The following is a 17645-nucleotide window of genomic DNA, read 5'->3' on the forward strand; positions in this document are numbered from 1 at the left end:
TTTCTCTCTCTCTTTTTTTTTTTTTTTGGGTGGGTGAGTATTTATTGCCCAAATGATATTTTTTTTTTTTTTTTTTTTTTTTTTTTTTTTTTTTTTTTTTGGTTATGTGCAAAACAGAAAATTTGGATTTTCTTCTAAATTTCAAGGTCATAGTGCCAGGTTGATTGTGTTCCTGTAGAAGCCACTAGCGTCAGAAAAAAAAGGCCTTCGGAAAATGTTAATCTCCATGCTATTCAGTGTGCACATTGTGCCACAAATAGTGGAGAGCAAACAATCTTATCTGCATAAGTAACATGAAAGTTACAAATCTTTGTAACTTGTTGCTTCTGTGTTACTTACAGAAAGTGCCATTTTAGTTGAAATTGGTGAATTAAGTAAGGGAGGTAGTGTTTGAAAGAGATATAGTACAACATTGCATCAACCTTATTTTGTAAGGAAATAAAACTAAAAATTCTGTGGAAGATCAGCTTTTTAATTACAGCATCCTATTGGGATACAAAAGCCCCTTTAGCTCATGTCTTCGTGCCAAGGTAAAGTCATCTGGTCTCTGCATACCTGAGCTTTCCATCTGTAAAACAGAGATATACATTCTTGTTTACATTACCTATTTTGGATGCCAGCTTCTTAGGACAGACACAATCTCTTACAAAATGTTTGCACTGTACTTAAACTGGAATTCTATCTGGCTGGATCCTCTAGGCAATACTTAAATATAACCAGCTACTAATGTGTATTTGACTATGACAAAAGCAAGGTCAAATCAGGACACTTAGATGAGTTTTTTGCTATACCTTAATCTTCCTTTAAAACCTCCAAACCAACCAGACAATGAACACAAACCCTCCCACCCCAACCCCTCCCATCCCTCCTCCCCCCCCCAAAAAAAGGCAAAAAAGAAGCAAACCCCAAACCCAAATGATCCTTTGATTCAATGACATTTTAGCCTCAGTAATGACTAGTAAAAATTTCAGAATTGTACCTGTGCTTGGTCAAGAGTAAGACAGCTTCACAATTGTATCTACATCCTGTGAGGCACTTTTCCCCTCACTGAGTTCCAGCTTGACCTTCCTACCTGAGGAGAAAGGCCATGCTTTCTCCAAGGACATGAAGCATGACTTTAAAAAAAAAGTAAAAAAAATAATCCCCAAAACAAAATAGCAGCAAAACTGGTGAAGGGTCTGGAGCACAAATTTTGTGAGAAGCAGCTGAGGGAATTGAGATTATTTAGTCTGGAGAAAAGGAGGCTGAGGGGAGACCTCCCTGAGAGGATGTTGGAGTGAGGTGAGAGTTTGTCTCTTCTGCCAAGTTACAAGTGACAGGAGGAGAAGAAATGGACTCAAGTTGTGCCAGGGGAGGTTTAGGTTGGATAGTAGGAAGATTTTTTTTTTCTGAGTCAGGCTCCCCAGGGAAGTGGTTGAGTATTGATGTGCTTAGGGACTTGATTTAGTTGTGGACTTGGCAGTGCTAGGTTAACAGTTGGACTAGATGACCTTAGCAGTCATTTCCAACCTAAATTATATGATTCTATGAAAATGAGGACAAACTTCTTCTTTAGATGGGATGTGGTTTTAGCTTGCAATACGAACAGCCCTAAGTAATCTCAGCTGGCACTAATGGAAACTCAGTTGCCTTGTATATTTTCCTCTCCCATCTCTGGTCTCAAGAGTCTGTGCATAATTTCTTTAGTTAGTTAGTTTGTTTGTTTTAATACCGCGCTCAAATATGTGCACCTGTCTAGCAGTAAAAGGTTATGAGCTATTTTAATGTTGGGTTAGTGATGAAGACAAGGCAAAGGCAAATAAGAGAAAAAAGATCCTTTTGGAAAATATTAAAGACAGATTTTAAAGCATTGTGCTAAGAATAACTAATCAGCAAATGAATTCGAGTGCAGGCTTTGTGCAATTAGCATTACTTATAGTGATGTAAAGATGTGCTAACACAGGCTGAAGTCTGTGCTGGCAGCCAAAACACAAGGACCTAAATTGCTTAGGGGATGCTATGGGCTTTGTTTAGGGTCATTTCACAAAAGAGAGGGCAATAGCTTTCCACATTCACCCTTTTCTTTTTGTCTACACAAATCAGACCTACATATCTTCCAAGGTCATATTCCTCTAAAGAGCTGTTTCTCAAGTGGACTGAATGATTGTGACTACTAACGTTTGATTTTGACATAATATCGATTCAGTATATCTTAAATTGCTGCCTGGTATGGGTTTGAATTTATCAAAATCAAAGAGACTGCAGGCAGAACGGGGACTATGATGTGATTAAAGATGATGGGCTTGACTCTGTTCTCATAAAAATGCCCAGCTAACCTGCAATTAACTGCTGTGGTTCATGGTCATGTCTGAAATGGAAAAAGTATTGTGTGCCAATGTAAAATGGGTAAAGTGTGATCTGTCTTTCATCTGCTGGAGGTGTGAAACAGTGGCACTGACAGGCTGAGGTATCATGATACATTTAGTCAAAGGCTGAGGCAGCTCTGCCCATGGAACTAATTCAGTGTCTCATAACTTAGCTGCATGGACAGAGCCCCATGTTCAGGATGAAAGTCCAGAATGTTGTGTGAGAGAGAGATTGTTATATGCAGAAGCTTTTGACAGGTCCACTTTCACAAAAAAACATAGTTAATCTGCATTGCATATGCATCCATTGTGAAATGATGAAATTGCAGCACATGTATTTGAGTCAAATGTTTAGCTGAGATGCAAAAAATCTTTATTTTTCCTTCTACTTGTAGCCTCATAACTGATGAAGGTGCAGAGTGCCTTATATTATGAGATTTAAAAAAAAAACAAAAAGCCCAGATATGTTTGTTCTACTTGGTACTTCATTGTTTAGAAATAAAGCCTGGAAAATGTACAGCTGTTGCAACCTAGGTCAAGCCTAAAAGTATTTTTAAGGCTCTTTGTTCTGTACCTATGGGCTTTAAGGGACTTACTTGACTTTATAATCAAGTTGCTTCAAGAGACGCTCTTTTGCTTTATAATTTCACAGCAGGGTTCATCTGTATTTATATCAGTTTGATTTCTTAGACGGACACACATGTTGGATTTAGGTTTTGAGTAAATTTGCAATTTCATTGGTGAAAATGAGTGACCAACATTTGATTCTGATTCCTGTGATATTCCCTTTTTTTATAGGTGAGGAGCTGGTCTGTAGCACTACATAGTAAGAGTTAAATACTACTGGAAATTGTATTTATTATTCATTATCTATAATTCATTATTTATTATTCTTTATTCTATGATTTTATATGATTATCCACTGGCTGTTAACATTGTATAAATTATCATCCCCTAAAAAGACTTACTTTCCTTATGTTTTTTCCATGTGCATTAGTTGGTAAGTGTTCACTATTCAGTATATTGTATGACATAAATCAGCACTTTTCATCTATATAAAGAATCAAAGCAATATTCAAACAAAAAACCCAACCATTCACATTCTGGTGCAAATTCAGCTGACACAGTAAGAAAATAATGGAGGTGGAGAATGGTTTGCCCTTTCATCTTTGAATGCAGCTCAGGGCAACTGCCAGCATGTGTGAGTGATAGAGTTATTACTATTCCTAGCTGGTCTGTAGAGAGATTTTCTTCTATGTATCTAGTGACCTAGCAATTTACTTGTGGACTGAATTCACTTTAAATAATCTTTGTTGAACTATCTAACTAATAAAGAAGTCAAACTTAATATTACTTAAAATGTTTTAATGGTGATAATTTAGTTTGTAGCTATTTCATTATAACTGAAGGACTCTTGTGATTTTGTGAGAGAAGTTGTTATCTGAAAGTAAAACCCAAAGTTTTTCACTCTTCAAATGATGTGGAATAATCCGAGCACATTATCTTTTTTTTTGGTTTGGTTTGGTTTTTTTGTTTTTGGCAAGATTTACTTAGTATAATTGGCTAGTTTGTGTCAATCAGATTACCTTTTTTGATGTGGTACCCAGATGAAACTACCTAAAATACAGAAGGTAAAAAGCTGGTAGCTGAATAAAGCAAAACAAATAAAATGAATGTTACAAAACTTGCCAGTACAAGGTCTGGAGATATGTGTGTTTTTACTTTGGTATTTGGTTGGATTTTTTTTTTCTTGCAGCAGTGTGAGAAAGGTTATTTTTGCTTGACTCACATTTTATAGTCTTTCATTATAAATCCATCCATACTTGTAAATAAAAGTCTTTGAACTTCTGTCAGTGCTATTAACCAGCCCTTCTGGTTTTCTCTGGCAGTTTTCAGGTGGGTTTTTTTCTTATGTGAGAAAATGGATTTACAAGTTGACCCTACCATACAGAAATATATCTGTTTTTGTGTGTGACATACAGGTTTCTTATTGATGAAGAACCTGCTCTCCTAGCATACAAGATGAGCTATTTGTATCTTTTGCTTTGATTCTTTTCAGACTTGCCTTTTCAGGCCCTGGTCTCAGTGGTACTAGGTTCAGCATGTGCTTTATGGTGAGCTTTGTTTGGCTGTCACATAGTAACCCGGATAAGGAAATTAACAATAAAATTTTAATCTGTTATAATTACCTGTAACTGTCCGTATAGAGAAAATTAACTGTTAGTATAGAGAGAATACCCATAGTTAATAATAAAATGCTGGGCTTTTTCTTATTGATTTAACTTAATGCAATTACTACCAAATTAAGGTACCCATTTTTTTCTGTGCATATTCTTGCTAAGATACATCAACATTCACTAAATCAGGGCAATGAGATTTTTCTACTATTTATTAATATACCTTAATTTGGTATAGCTCTGTGGCATCCAATAAAACAAGTGTCAGTCTTAGTTCACCGTGCATTCGTCTTATGCACTGTTAGTAATCTTTTTGTCAGTGCCACTAATGCCTCAGGAATCACTAAGAAATTTCACTATGTGTAGGAACTGTCAGATCTTGCAATATTTAGATTTTTTTTAAGGAGGAAAGCAAAGAAACATTGAAACGTAGGTTGTAGTTTGAATGAGTGACTCATAAAGCCCTTGGCACAGTTATGGATACTGTTATTTAGTAGATTCATGCCTTTAGGATGATTAGAGGTATATTGAGGGGAGCAGTAAAATAAAGAGTAGTTTACATCAAAATGTTTATTATTATTTTGGTGGTTTTTTTCATCTACAGTGTTATTTGTTAAAATTAAAATTCCTTCTCAAATTTTGCTGTCACCCTTTCAGTAAATACCAGAATAATTTTCAGATGTGGCTCTCCTATTGTAATGCTTTTACTTAAAGGCAGAGAAAATTGTGGGCAGTAGCACAAGAAAGGAAACATCTTTCTTATTTAAGTGTTCTTGGATCTGGAAAGCTGGGCTAAATATAATCTCTGTTTCCATTCTAGTGAAGCTTGCATGCCAAATACCAATAAATCTGACTGACTGAATTGATCGCTACATCACAGAACTGGGACTAAACCACGGGTGGCTTCTTTGAAGGGAGAGAGCAGTGACTTTTTCCTTCACCACCTTCTTCCTCACATTTTTTACAGCAGTGGCAATTACTAAATGCAAGGTGTGCTCCTACTGTGCAGCACAGAAAGAGCAAATGGAAAACTGTGGAGAAAACAGTCGGGACAAAATTGCTGTATCTTCCTCATACACATACCCATTTCTGATGAGTCCAAAGAGTATTTGACTTTTTTTTATCTGTGAGTAGGAGAGAAAACCTAGATTGAGATGACTACCTGGGGATGTCACGAGCATGTTTTCCCAGTGTTGTTAGGCATGTTCTAATGCTTGTTGATAAAATATCACACTTGAAAAACCATCAGCTTTTCAGAGTCACCAGCTGTGTAATGTCTCTTTTCTGTGTGACTTTGTTCAGGTTAACCTGTATTTGCATGACCATGCCAGGTGTATATGTGTCATTGCCTTTAATTAGCACACTTTGTTTGCTTTAGTTGCACAATTGCCTTATTTCAGAGACAAGTTGGAGGAAGCAGCCCAGAAAATGTGTTGTCACTGAAGCACAAGGTGAACTTCAATGTAGCGGAATCAAAACTTACAATGGAGATGATAATACATATTTCCAGTCTGTTGGGGGAAAAAAAAAAAAAAGGAGCACAGAGCATACTGTCAACAATGGGTAATGCAGCAGGGTGGGGGGAGGAAGGGATTTTAATTTTTGTGTATGTTTGTTGTCTCCAGATTCCACCCTGAAGTGAAAGAATTTGAGCAAAAAGAATGCAGAGCACAGCCAAGTTCTGGACATGTGAGATGAAATGTAATGTAACACAGCACGGGAAAAATAGCAGTAGGAGCCATCTCTTGCTTTGAAAAACTAGTTCACATAGTTGTTAATACATTTCTAGTGCACAGAGTAAGAAGCTCAGCCTGAACGATCTCTTCTCATTTCCTGTCCCACTATAACTCCTCTTAGCTAGGTCTCCAACAAACACCAGGCTCCACATCTTGTTCTGAATAATCCTGCTGTTCCTGTCTGCTTTGCAGCCGAAGTCCCAACCTTGTGTTTTGCCACTGTCTTCTGTTCTGCTCTTCTTCCTGCTACATGTACTCTGTTTCACTTCTAGGGTTTTTTCCTAAATTTTTTCTCATCCTGTCCTCATGCACTTTTTGTCCTTGATGCTCTCATGATAATTTAATTTGGTTTGAAATGACTGATATAATCTTCTCTTTTTTCTTAGCCATATCTCTTTATTTCAGGATTTACCCCTTTCTCCTCTAGAACAGGTGAATTTACCCACTTATTTACTACTGTATTGCTCTTTACTTCCCAAACTGGAAACTATTCATCCTTCCTCCCCTTCCCAGCTCCATGAGAATATTTTTATGGAGACACTTTTCAAGAGAGAGTTTTGGTTTTGGGTTTTTTCTGTATAATTCTCAAGTGGTACTAAGGCTTCAAAACTGTCCTTTTGGAGACCAAATAACACAAATGCCCAGTATCTTCTTTGACTGTGACATGACACTGAGAAGTGAGTACAGTATAGTGGGGGTAATATAGTCTACAGAGGATAGTAAATGAGATTTGAAAACACATTTTGGATATTAGACTCTAAGGCAGCTTTGCATATACATGAAGCCAGAAGTTTATTGCTCTCCTGATCAAAATCTTACCAATCTACTCAAAATACAACAATATTATTAATCCTGTAATAACAGTGTTACCAGAATAATGGTAAACTCAGACTGCATTAAGTCAGAGAGGTCTAATTTTTGATAACTGTTATGCTCAAAAACTTACTGATATTAGCTCCTTTTTCTGGTTGTGGTGTTCATCCTTTTGATGACCTTCTTTGATCTGCAGTTGATGGCACCAGTAAGAGAAGTAGAGAGATTGGGGCTGTCAAAGCATATAATCTTTTGTCTCTAGTTCATTGTCTTGAAGAAAAGTTTGACATGGGATGTGGGGAATTGTGTCCTTCTCAATATTTGTGCCTGCTAGGGCTGTGGGCCTTTAGTACACCAGGCGTTCCTGGTGCTCAGACCAAAACAGTTCAAGCAGCAGGTACTGACCACTGCACAACTGTTAAAACTGTTAACACAGTTGACACATCTGTTAAAACAAGCTAAATCCAGCTCAGGCATAGGCAGTCATGACACCCTGCGCTGCCAGGTCAGTGTGAAGCCTTGCTCATTCCCTTGGTAATGGGGAAAATTTGTGTTTATGGGGCTGCAGAGGGGACCTGTGGGATTGCATTGGGACTCTCTGAACTACTGACTTCCACAACCATATTCTCACTATGACAGGTGGCTCAGAGACCCACAGTGAAGATGAAATTTAGTGTCTTCATTCTTGGTAACTCAGGGCATCCAAGTTCAGAGTCAAGACTTCAAGAGCAGTGCCTGTTTTGCTCTTTAGAGACAAGTGAAATCATGGGTGAAAGCAGAGAACCTGTATTTTGAAACATTTTGCCTGTTGTGCCTCTGGGTAAGGTCTGTTCCTGTGGAACATTCATCTGCTAGAGCCTGGCAGTTTTGATCAAGCCTTCTCAATTCCCTGTATGGAACTGATGGACAGAAGTAGCCCAAGTGAGGAAGTTCTCTTAAAATTAATTTCTGCTTGTCTGGAATCTGGAGTGGCAGGTTGAAAAACCTGGAAAAGCTTTCTTCCCATGTGTACCCTGTCTTTTCATCATGTGTCTTCTGTTCCCATTTGAAATCACCATGACATATAGTAATTTTCTTTTGAGAGACAATTACTGTTTTCAAATGAGTATGGAAAAGACAGTTCTGAATGACTTCCTTTCTTTGTCATTGGCTGATGTCACTGTCATGGATCCAGCCTTTATTCCTTTTCTCTTTTACTCAGTTCTTTTTACTGCAGCATCTTCAGACTTGCCAGCTGCAGTGTATGTTCCTGCTGTCTTTTCAAATATGGGCTCTACATACCTGCATAAAATATACTCAATAAAAGCAGCTACAAAAAAACCCCAAAAGTAAGATGGTTTAGGTAACTTGACTTTAAAGTGACTTTTCTGTGGACACTACTATTGGAAGGACCTACTCTAAAGGGAAAGGAGGCAGATCTGCTCTCAAATGTGCAGTCCTGTCATGCTAGAAGGGGTAGGATTTGCTTGGATGGAAGAGGTCTTGGAGACCCTAGCACAGATGCATCAGGAAGTCACTTGTACTGATGTCAATATTGCAAGGGAAGTAATACAGTGAGATAGGAGAGGAGGGATAAGCCCTGATTAGGTGTCATGTTCTCTTTGATCTTTCCACCTTTTCTGTTGTATTATTGCTAACACCTATCCTCTTGCATTTTATAGTAACAAATGAAATAATGACAGTTAATAGTTAATCTTCTGTGTGAAGATTCATGGCTTTAGTAGCAATAAAGCACACTTGTGACCAGCCTGGGAACCTTGTCATGGTTCTTCCTCAGTGGCCGAGTTATGTACTGGTTTTCACTAAAATGAAGGATTTTTGAAATAGAATTTAGATGTATGGCATAGGGACACACTGGGAACATGCATCTTGCAGTCCTCTCCTCTAAAGCCTCTCTTGCACCCTGGGAAAGGAAGAAAAAAAAAAAAAGAGGTAGATAGCTGAGTTGGAAAACTAAATCCTATGCTGTATGAGAGATAGCTTAAATACCAGAAACATTTATGCATCTAATTGGACTGCTGTTATATTTAGACATTTCTTAAGCCTAGGGGTGGGGAGGGGGGGATGGAGCAAAATAAGTCAATGGATCAAGGAATAAGACTTGGTTGCTTAAATTCAAGTAAAAAGCAAAATCAGAGAGATGAACCTATTATAAATACATATTCAGTCAATAAGACAGACATTTTCCATCTCTTATTACACTGCATGTTATTAGCCTTGTATTTTCCTCCAGGGCTCTGGAGGAAATTTTAAAGTACACCAGATGAACCTTAAAGATTAGATCAATATGCACAAGAGAATGCTTAAGAAAAATCTTTAAACTTAACCTTATTGTCACATGTACTAGAAGAATGTACTATTTCTTTTGGAAAGATTGCTTGTTTGTTCCTCTTAAATTGCTGTTTCTGGAATATGGTGTATGCTGTTTTAGATTACCTGTTAATATAAGTACTTTGAAGTCCTTGGTATATTATTAAATATACTGAACCAGTATACCAGAATATATTCTGGTCTGCTTGCAGAACAAATGCAATGTTAACATTTATGGTTGGCAGCTTAGGGTTATGAGTCCATAAAGACAAATAACATGTATCACCTTATTTTTTCAACCCTGTTATCACAGAAATAAGGTTTTGTCCTCTGTTGAATACACTTGCCACATAATAATTAGCTCTCAGAAAAAAAAGTCATAAATATTTATAAAACGTTGTACCATTTAATTTATCTTGTAAAACACAGAGTTCCTTCCAATGCCTTCCAGAATTTGTAGCTCTCTGCAAAGCAGACAAGCCAATGTGAATTCACCACAAGAGGTGTTAATGTCTAGGTAGCAGACTCGGGAGGGAAGGGTTGCAGGTCAGGGGCTCCTCTGTAGGAAGTGTCAAATGCAGTAAATACACACCTAAATCCTGTGGGGTTGATGTTGTTATTGTAACTGCTGCCCGGGTGGAGGATCTGCATGTCCAAAAAGAAAGGCTAAGCAGGCAAGGAGCCTTGTGAGGAAGGAAGACGTGTAGAGAGACACTGCCTGAGTGCTAGAAGGGGTGAAGCCACTGGGAGATATCCAGGCCATTTGTCTAGAGTGCCCTAATTTCTTACTATAGTTAAGTTTCTGCATTGATTGACAGTCCTGTTGCAGGACAGGGTTCTATTAGGCTGTGAAGAGAGAGCAGGTAGAATCAGAGGTGAACACCACTGATGATTTGCAGATGTTCATGTTCAAGGAGGAAGAGAGTATCTTCTTCCACAGTAGAAGAATGTAACAAAGATCTCTCATTAGTTAGAAGTTTGAAGGAGGAAGGAGTGCTTGAAATAGCTTACGTGTAGAGGAGAGAGAATGGTTTTCTGATCAGACTCCTATGAAAGGTGCAAAACGCTTTTGTCTTGGGTTAACACAGGAGTGTTTTGGAAGTGGGGAACCCACAGGGGTGGTTCCTCTAAGAAGCTGCTGGAAGGTCCCCTCATTCCTATTGTGGCCCCAGTTCTGGCCAAGACGGAGCAGATATGGGAGGCTGAATGTACCTCTGTGAGTAACATACTCAAGAAAGGGAAAATGAAACTGCAAAAGTAAAATCAAAAACGACCAACCAAAAAACACCTGCAGAGGAGAGGAGGAGGTGAGAGCAATGCCAGAGGAATGACAACAAGGTCAGTGAGGAAGGAGGAAGAGGAGGTGCTCAAGCAGAGGTTTCCCTTCAGCCCATGGTCAGATAGCAGCTGTCCCCATGGAGGAGCACAGTGGAGCAGTCCCTGAAGGACCATGGTGGGGCAGACGTGCATTTATAGTCCTTGAAGTGCCACAGGTGGGCAGATCTGGAGCTGCAGCCTTGGGAGGACCCCGTGCCAGAGGAGGTGACTGCTCCTGAAACAGCCGTGACTCTGTGTGCAGCCCAGCCTGGAGCAGTTCCTGAGGGACTGCTCCTGTGGGAGGGACTCAGCTCAGAGGGGTTCCGGAAAGACTTTCTTTCGTGACAGGGACCCCATGTTAGAGTGGCAGAAGAATGTGAGGAGTCCTCCCCGTGAGGAGGAAGGAGCGGCAGAAACACCGTGTGGGGAACTGACCCTGAAGCCCCCCTGCCCGTCCCCTGTGCCCTGGGGGGGAGGCAGCAGTGAAGGGATCTGGGCCTGGGAAGAACAGAGAGGTGGTGTGAAGGTATGAATATTTGGTCATGTATTCTCTTTCTCCTGATGATTTTTTTTTCTTCTCAAGTTAAGTCTGTCTGGTTTTGACTGACTGTAACTGGGGAGTGAAACCTCTCTGTTCTTGTATCAATTAAGAAGCTTTTGAGTGGATTTTCTCCTCTCTGTCCCACAGTAGGGGTGGGAGGCGTGAGCACTGGCCTGGTTGGTAATGGTTGGGCCTAAACCACGAAAACTTTCAAAATCTTGGTGTGTTAAAGGATGATAGCAATGCTTCACTGATATAGAGAGTAGCACAAAGACAATGATGTTCTTTATGAGGAAAAATGGGAATTCATTTTTTGCCCTCCAGACCCCCTGTTTTTTTTAGCCTTTTCTATCCCTCTGCAGGTAAGCAGCAAACTGCTTTGGGAAGCACAGTACTGGCTTTCTGTTGGCGAGATCAAATGCTGTCTTATATGAGCATATATGTACATTGGTGGTGGGAGGTCCCATGTGGTCTTGTTTGTACCTTCTGGCCACATCCAGAGCACTATTTTTTTTTATGTTTGTTTTTTTTGGCTTTAATTGTTTTGGTTGGTTGGTTGGTGTTTTTGTGTTTTGGTTTGGGTTGGGGTTTTATTTGTTTGGGTTTTTTTGTTTTTTTGTTTTTTTTTTTGTCTGTTAATGGATTTTCGTAGTGACTTTGAGGCATCCTGGAAAAAATAGCATCCATGTATCTTGCAAGACTGTCTCAAGATGCCCTCCTAGCATAGCATTTTTTCCCTACTTGAAATGTATTTGCTGTGCAGTCTTGTGGGTGCTATTACAGGACAGTAAACAGGTATCCTTCGTGATGGTACAAAGTATTAGCAATTACAGCAAGGGACCAGCTAAACCCTGAGAAACCTGGCTTTTCTGGCTGAGCAGTGCAGCATGTTTAGAAAACCAAATGGGTAAATAAACTATTACAGATCAAGGAAGTGGCATCATACACAAAACAATGTATACCTATGGGAAGGAAAAAAGCCCCAGAAACATTTCATGTCTTTAAATGAGGCAACCACTTCAGAGTTCACACTGTACAAGTATTCTGCTGTTTACAGCTATTAGATTACTGTTTCAGGAAAACTGTTCTGCATTTGGTATTATGTGGAACCGATCAACTTATCTGGTGTGAAGGAAAATGTAGTGTTAAAACCAATGAACTGTATGTTTTAGAAGCTGAATCAGTCACAAGACTGTTGATGTTAAGATTTCTGAGGTTTATTTGCTGGCTGACAGAACTGGAAAACAGTGAACTTTCAACCTGATTCTAAAAGTCAATATAGATGGTGATGAATAAACAAGGACAAAGGTGAAAAGTTAAGAAAAGGACTCTATACAACAAAAATGTGGAAATTGAAAAATATTATGACTTAAATTAATCTGAAGTAAATAAAGCAAGAGAATCTATTTAACAATCCAGATGAACATCACAAGGGGATTTATGAGGGAGGTGGGCAAAAGGATAACTCTTCAAGGGTAAAGTGGGGTTGCTTACTGTTTTGTGAAGACTGCAAATACACAGTGACACGAAGGATCTGTTCAGCCTGGACATTAACCTCAGAATTCAAATAGTGGAATCCTGGTTGAAGGAAATATATAGAGGCTTTAGGCAAAATGCAGCACATTTGTTTGGAAGGGAATGAATCTGTCCCATCTGACATCAAGTTGTTTAGATGACTAATAAAGAAGAACCTTTCACCTTACAGTTGCTTCTGAGCTGCTTGTGCACAATCCTAATGGTAAAAGTTGCTTCTTCCCTTTAAAACCTTCGGGATTGAATCCACAAAACCCTGATGTCCTGTTTGCTTTCTCCCCACCACCCTCATTCACTTTACCACAGGATCTTTCTTCAGATCCTTGCTTGAAAACTGCTTCTTCTAAGCTTTGCATCAAATGTTGCATTGTTCTTGTGAAGAGGTTAATTAATAAAAGTGGGTGTCATCAGTGCCCTGGGCTGCACCTGAAGGTTGGGTAGGGCTAAAGCTTTGAAAACTGGGTGGGGAAATGCTGGCAGCCTTCATTTGCAATTCAGCTGGGCCAGTTCCTTTAACTGATACTTAAAGCACAAGGTGCTTAAAATCTGGTGGTGTGATCACAAGAAGATGGAGAAATTGCAGTCAGTTTACTTTTAATTTATTTTTAAATTGTAGCTAGGAGCAAATACTTTTTAGATACTTCATAGAGTATTTATGAATGCACTTCAGAGTGCAGTTCCCTTACTGTCCTGCTGCTTTGGTAATATAAATAATCATAAAGTTAGTATTGCTTTAGGTACATCAGACCAGATGTATGCAGTGCTGGGTGATGAGCTCCCATCTGTGCAGTCTGATGGCATCCTGAGATGTAAAACACAGCTGACTCTTGGTTGTCTGTCATCTGTCCAGTGTCATTCAATGTCAGATCCAATGTTTTGGCTATGACTGCATCTCTCATGCACATTAATTTTGTTTTAAGTGTTTGTTTTCCCCAAGAAAGATTGTTCTTTGTTAATTTGTGTACCAGGCAACCACACACCTCTTGCTGCACAACCTCCAGTTTCACTAATTCAGACTGGCATGCCATCTGTACTGTCTAAAGGTGAGTTCAAGTGTTACTTGTATATCTGGTTTCTTAATAAGCATCGTAGCAGTGGTTTACTGATTCTTGTTCCCTGCTAACAGTAGCAGTAATCCAAATCCTGAACAATTAAAAAAAGGCAAAACCTCAACCATGTTGCTCAAAGCCCCAGCCAACCTGGCCTTGAACACTTCCAGGGAGGGGGCATCTACAGCTTCCCTGGACAACCTGTTGCAGTGTCTTACCATCCTCATAGTTAAGGATTTCCTCCTACTATCTAATCTAAATCTCCCCTATTCAAAGTTAAAACCATTGCCCTTTGTCCTCTTGCTACAAACCTATTAAAAAAATCTTACCCCAGTTTTCCTGTTGGCTACCTTCAGGTATTGGGAAGCTGCTCTAAGGTCACCTGGGAGCCTCCTCTTCTCCAGACTGAACAACCCCATCTTCTTCAGTGTGTCTTCATAGAGAAGGTACTTCAGCCCTCTGACCATTTTTGTGGCTCTTTTCTGGACACACACAAGATTTGAAATGGCAAATTAAGATATTGACTGAACCATGTAAGTGTGTTTCTGTATCAGTGGTTTCTGAAAAGTTCTGTTGCTAGTAGAGGAAATAACATTTCTACAGTATTGTGTTGCCTTACAAAAGCATAGAAGGACTTTCATTGTAGGACATAGCTGGCAGTATTGCCATATAGTAACAGAGAAGAAAAGCAATTTCAGAAACAGGGCAGTAGAGAAGTTCTCCCTGGTTCAGACACCAAGCTGAAAACTTAATTCAGTACAGCTGCATGAAAGTTTCTATACCTTGCTGAAATGAACACTAAAAAAAACCCACCCCAAACCATGCCTGGCTCAAGTGAACTTTTAGTTCATTTTGAAGATGAAGCATTTTTTAAAAAAAAATTTTTATTATTATTTAACAAAACAGTGAAGGAACAGGACTGAAATAATTCACAGAAAACAGGAGAAGGCACTAATACAATTATCTTCTACATCTTGATTCAGTGCTCCAAACTACTGAAGCAGTTGTCACTTTTGTGTGAAACCACAGCAAAAAATTTGCTTTACAGAAGGGACTGTTTGGTTTTTTTTTCCCATTTTTCATTTGTGAAGTCAGACGTGGCTGCTATGTAAAACTGTTTTTCAAGAAATACTACTCTTGTTATCTATAGTTAGTAATTCTAGCCTCATATTTTTTTACCGGAACCTGAATTTCTGTCCTTTTACCATAATTGTCTGAATGAAAGCAAAAAAGTGCAGCTTTTGTTTCCTAACGTCATAATGCCCACGTGAGATCTGCTTTTACATTAGAAAATAACAAGCTGTTTGAATGAGCATTTTTTATAAAGGCCATGTTGGCAGGTGCTCTTTTGTCTCCTATGTGTTGGAACAAAGAAAACATGAGAGGACTGTACAGAAAATCCACAAATGCCCAGACTGGCACTATGTGATTTGATTCAGTTCTCATTTTACAAGCAACAGACCAGATTGTCTTGTTTGACAGTCTCAATTTACCTGTTCACTGTTGATTCTGCTGTTAGTATTTGCATTCTTTCTTGCTGCATCCATGGGAACCTGGTATTTGGTTCCTCTTGCTCTGTATCCTGTCTTTGTTGGTCCTGAGGTAGTTTTAGCTGCCTGTGCCCCAGATAACACGGACCTCTGATCCTTCAGTGTTGAGTCAATGCCATATTGTCTTTGATACCATTTATTCTCATTCATTAATACACTTTTACTGTGTGATGTAAGACATCAGAAAGCAGTGAAACTTCTCAAATTTTCCCAGAGTGGAAACAGATGCAGTGGGGAGAGCATCTGCTCAACTTAAATTCTCTCACGTTTACTGTAGCATTTTGATCTTCCATGAGTTTTATATTTACAGATTCTCCTTCAAAACTTTCTGCTTTTAACGTTTGTAAAATAAACTTTAATTTTTGGTTTCTGGAAACTGTTCCTCAAACATTTCTGGATGATCTTACTCTGTGCAGTATTTGCCAAAGGTTGTTTCTTATTTTTGTACAACTTCAACCTGCTTGAGTTCATAGCCTTCCTTGCTTTGCTGTTGTACCATGCCAGTCTCTTTTTTGCCTGTCAAGTCTTGCTGAGATAAATAGTACAGTCTTGCCAATATGACATCTTTGTACAGTCTGTGCTCCATGCTAAGAATTGCCTCTCTTAGTTCTTTAAAAAATCTTTCTAACTTGTGTGTTGTTTGGATGTTTTTGATCATGGCAGCAAGAAGCTAGGATGATGTTCTGGGCTGTGGCGTGAGGCACAGGATATGTTTCCAGCCATCCTGTACCTGGTGGGTTTGAGGGAATGTGATACAGCCAGTTTGCCAGGCCTCCCCATGCCTGTATTTCAACAGTTTCCCTCCATAACACAAAAGTTTCAGCTATTTAACTTGCTTAACTGTGGGACACGTTTCACAACCATCAATAAGCTGCACAATAGCATCCAGAGTTAAGTCCACCCCTTAGTCAAAAGCCCATCAGTATGTTCCATCCCTTCCTTGATGACTTGAAGTGTCATGGGCACACCTAGCTAAAAATAGTTCACTATTTTGTTCCACACCTTTGAGCAGCCTCGTCTGCTTGTTGGTTGTTTTGATGTTCCTCAGCAGCTTGACAGAAAGGTACGTGGGCATCTACACAACACACCTTTGCATCCAGCTTCTCTACCTGAGCAGCAATGTGCTGTGCCACAGTTCAGCAAGGTTCAGGTTTACCTTTACACTCCCAGTTGTTTTGCTTCCACTGATTTAACCACCCCCATAAGGCAATTACCAATGTCAATAGGAGCCTACCACCTGGCTGCCTTTGACTCCAGTTTGTACTGAAGTTCTACCATGTCCAGCACAGCAGCACTCAGTGGTGGTGTAACCTCATTTAGGCCATGACAATCCACTGTTGGCCCTCTGCTTCTCCCACTGGCCATATTAAACCATTGAAGGGTGAGTGAGTCCTGCTGATCACTCCTTGGCTCTCTAGTTACTGCACCAGCTTGTGAATGGGGATCACAGCATCTCTGTTGGTGCAATACTGTTGTCAATGCACTACTGAAGTAGCAATTGGCACCTACTGGGTTTCAACTTTCAGCAACCCCACTGCAGAAGGATCATCTGAAAGGCCAGGCAAAGTATGGAGCTGTACTGTGCTCTCAGTCTCTACAGCTGCTATACCAAATGTTCCCCCTTTGGGTCCTTGAAGTCACCTCCCTTGAGGTTTTCTATGGCAAGGATGCAGGGAGCAGCTGAGCCAGTCACTACTGGGGGTGTATGACACCTTATCCCAGAGATACTCAAATCAGCCTTCAGGACACTCGGGTTTTGAGATCCCCCTGCCTGTCCCTTTCTGATTCGAAGGTGTTAGGGTACACTGTCCACCAAGGCTTTATACGTTTGTGGTTCTAACGTGCCAGGCCACCAAATCCACACAAAGTTAGTTCTGTATGGTCCAAACCAGGACAATAAACTATTTAAATGTATGGCTATTGTTCATAATTTGCAAAATTGCATTTATTAGTATACGTATTCATTTTGTTGGTAAAAATGACTGTTTATACCACATCTTACTCTATTACATGGCTTTTAAAAAGGATTTTTGAAATTTAGCCCTGATTGTCCTTAAGATATAAGAAAAATTCAAACTTTTTGTTTCACATTCTTTCTCTTTAAAGAAAAAGATATGTGGTCAGACTTTGGGGGAGTGTGTACATGTAGAATACAGTGTCAAGTGTACCATATTTTTTCATCCAAGTCAAAGTGGAGGAAAGATTATATGACTGCTGCAAAGTAAAACCATTTCATGAATACCAGAAAGAAGGGTCATCCTAGGACTCTGTCAT

The 17645-nt window shown here is 39.5% G+C and overlaps 1 long non-coding RNA gene across 1 annotated transcript; it reads right to left on the reverse strand.

The window, feature by feature from the left end:
- Positions 1-7695: 7695 nt before the first annotated feature.
- LOC139796344 (uncharacterized) lies at positions 7696-16695 on the reverse strand. Its single transcript, XR_011725963.1, has 3 exons — positions 16609-16695; positions 14151-14303; positions 7696-8974 (listed from the first exon to the last, which is right to left on the reverse strand). It is a non-coding gene; the product is annotated as an uncharacterized lncRNA (long non-coding RNA).
- Positions 16696-17645: the final 950 nt, after the last annotated feature.

Source organism: Heliangelus exortis, chromosome 4 (genome assembly GCF_036169615.1).
Source record: "Heliangelus exortis chromosome 4, bHelExo1.hap1, whole genome shotgun sequence".
Taxonomy (NCBI): Eukaryota; Metazoa; Chordata; class Aves; order Apodiformes; family Trochilidae; genus Heliangelus; species Heliangelus exortis.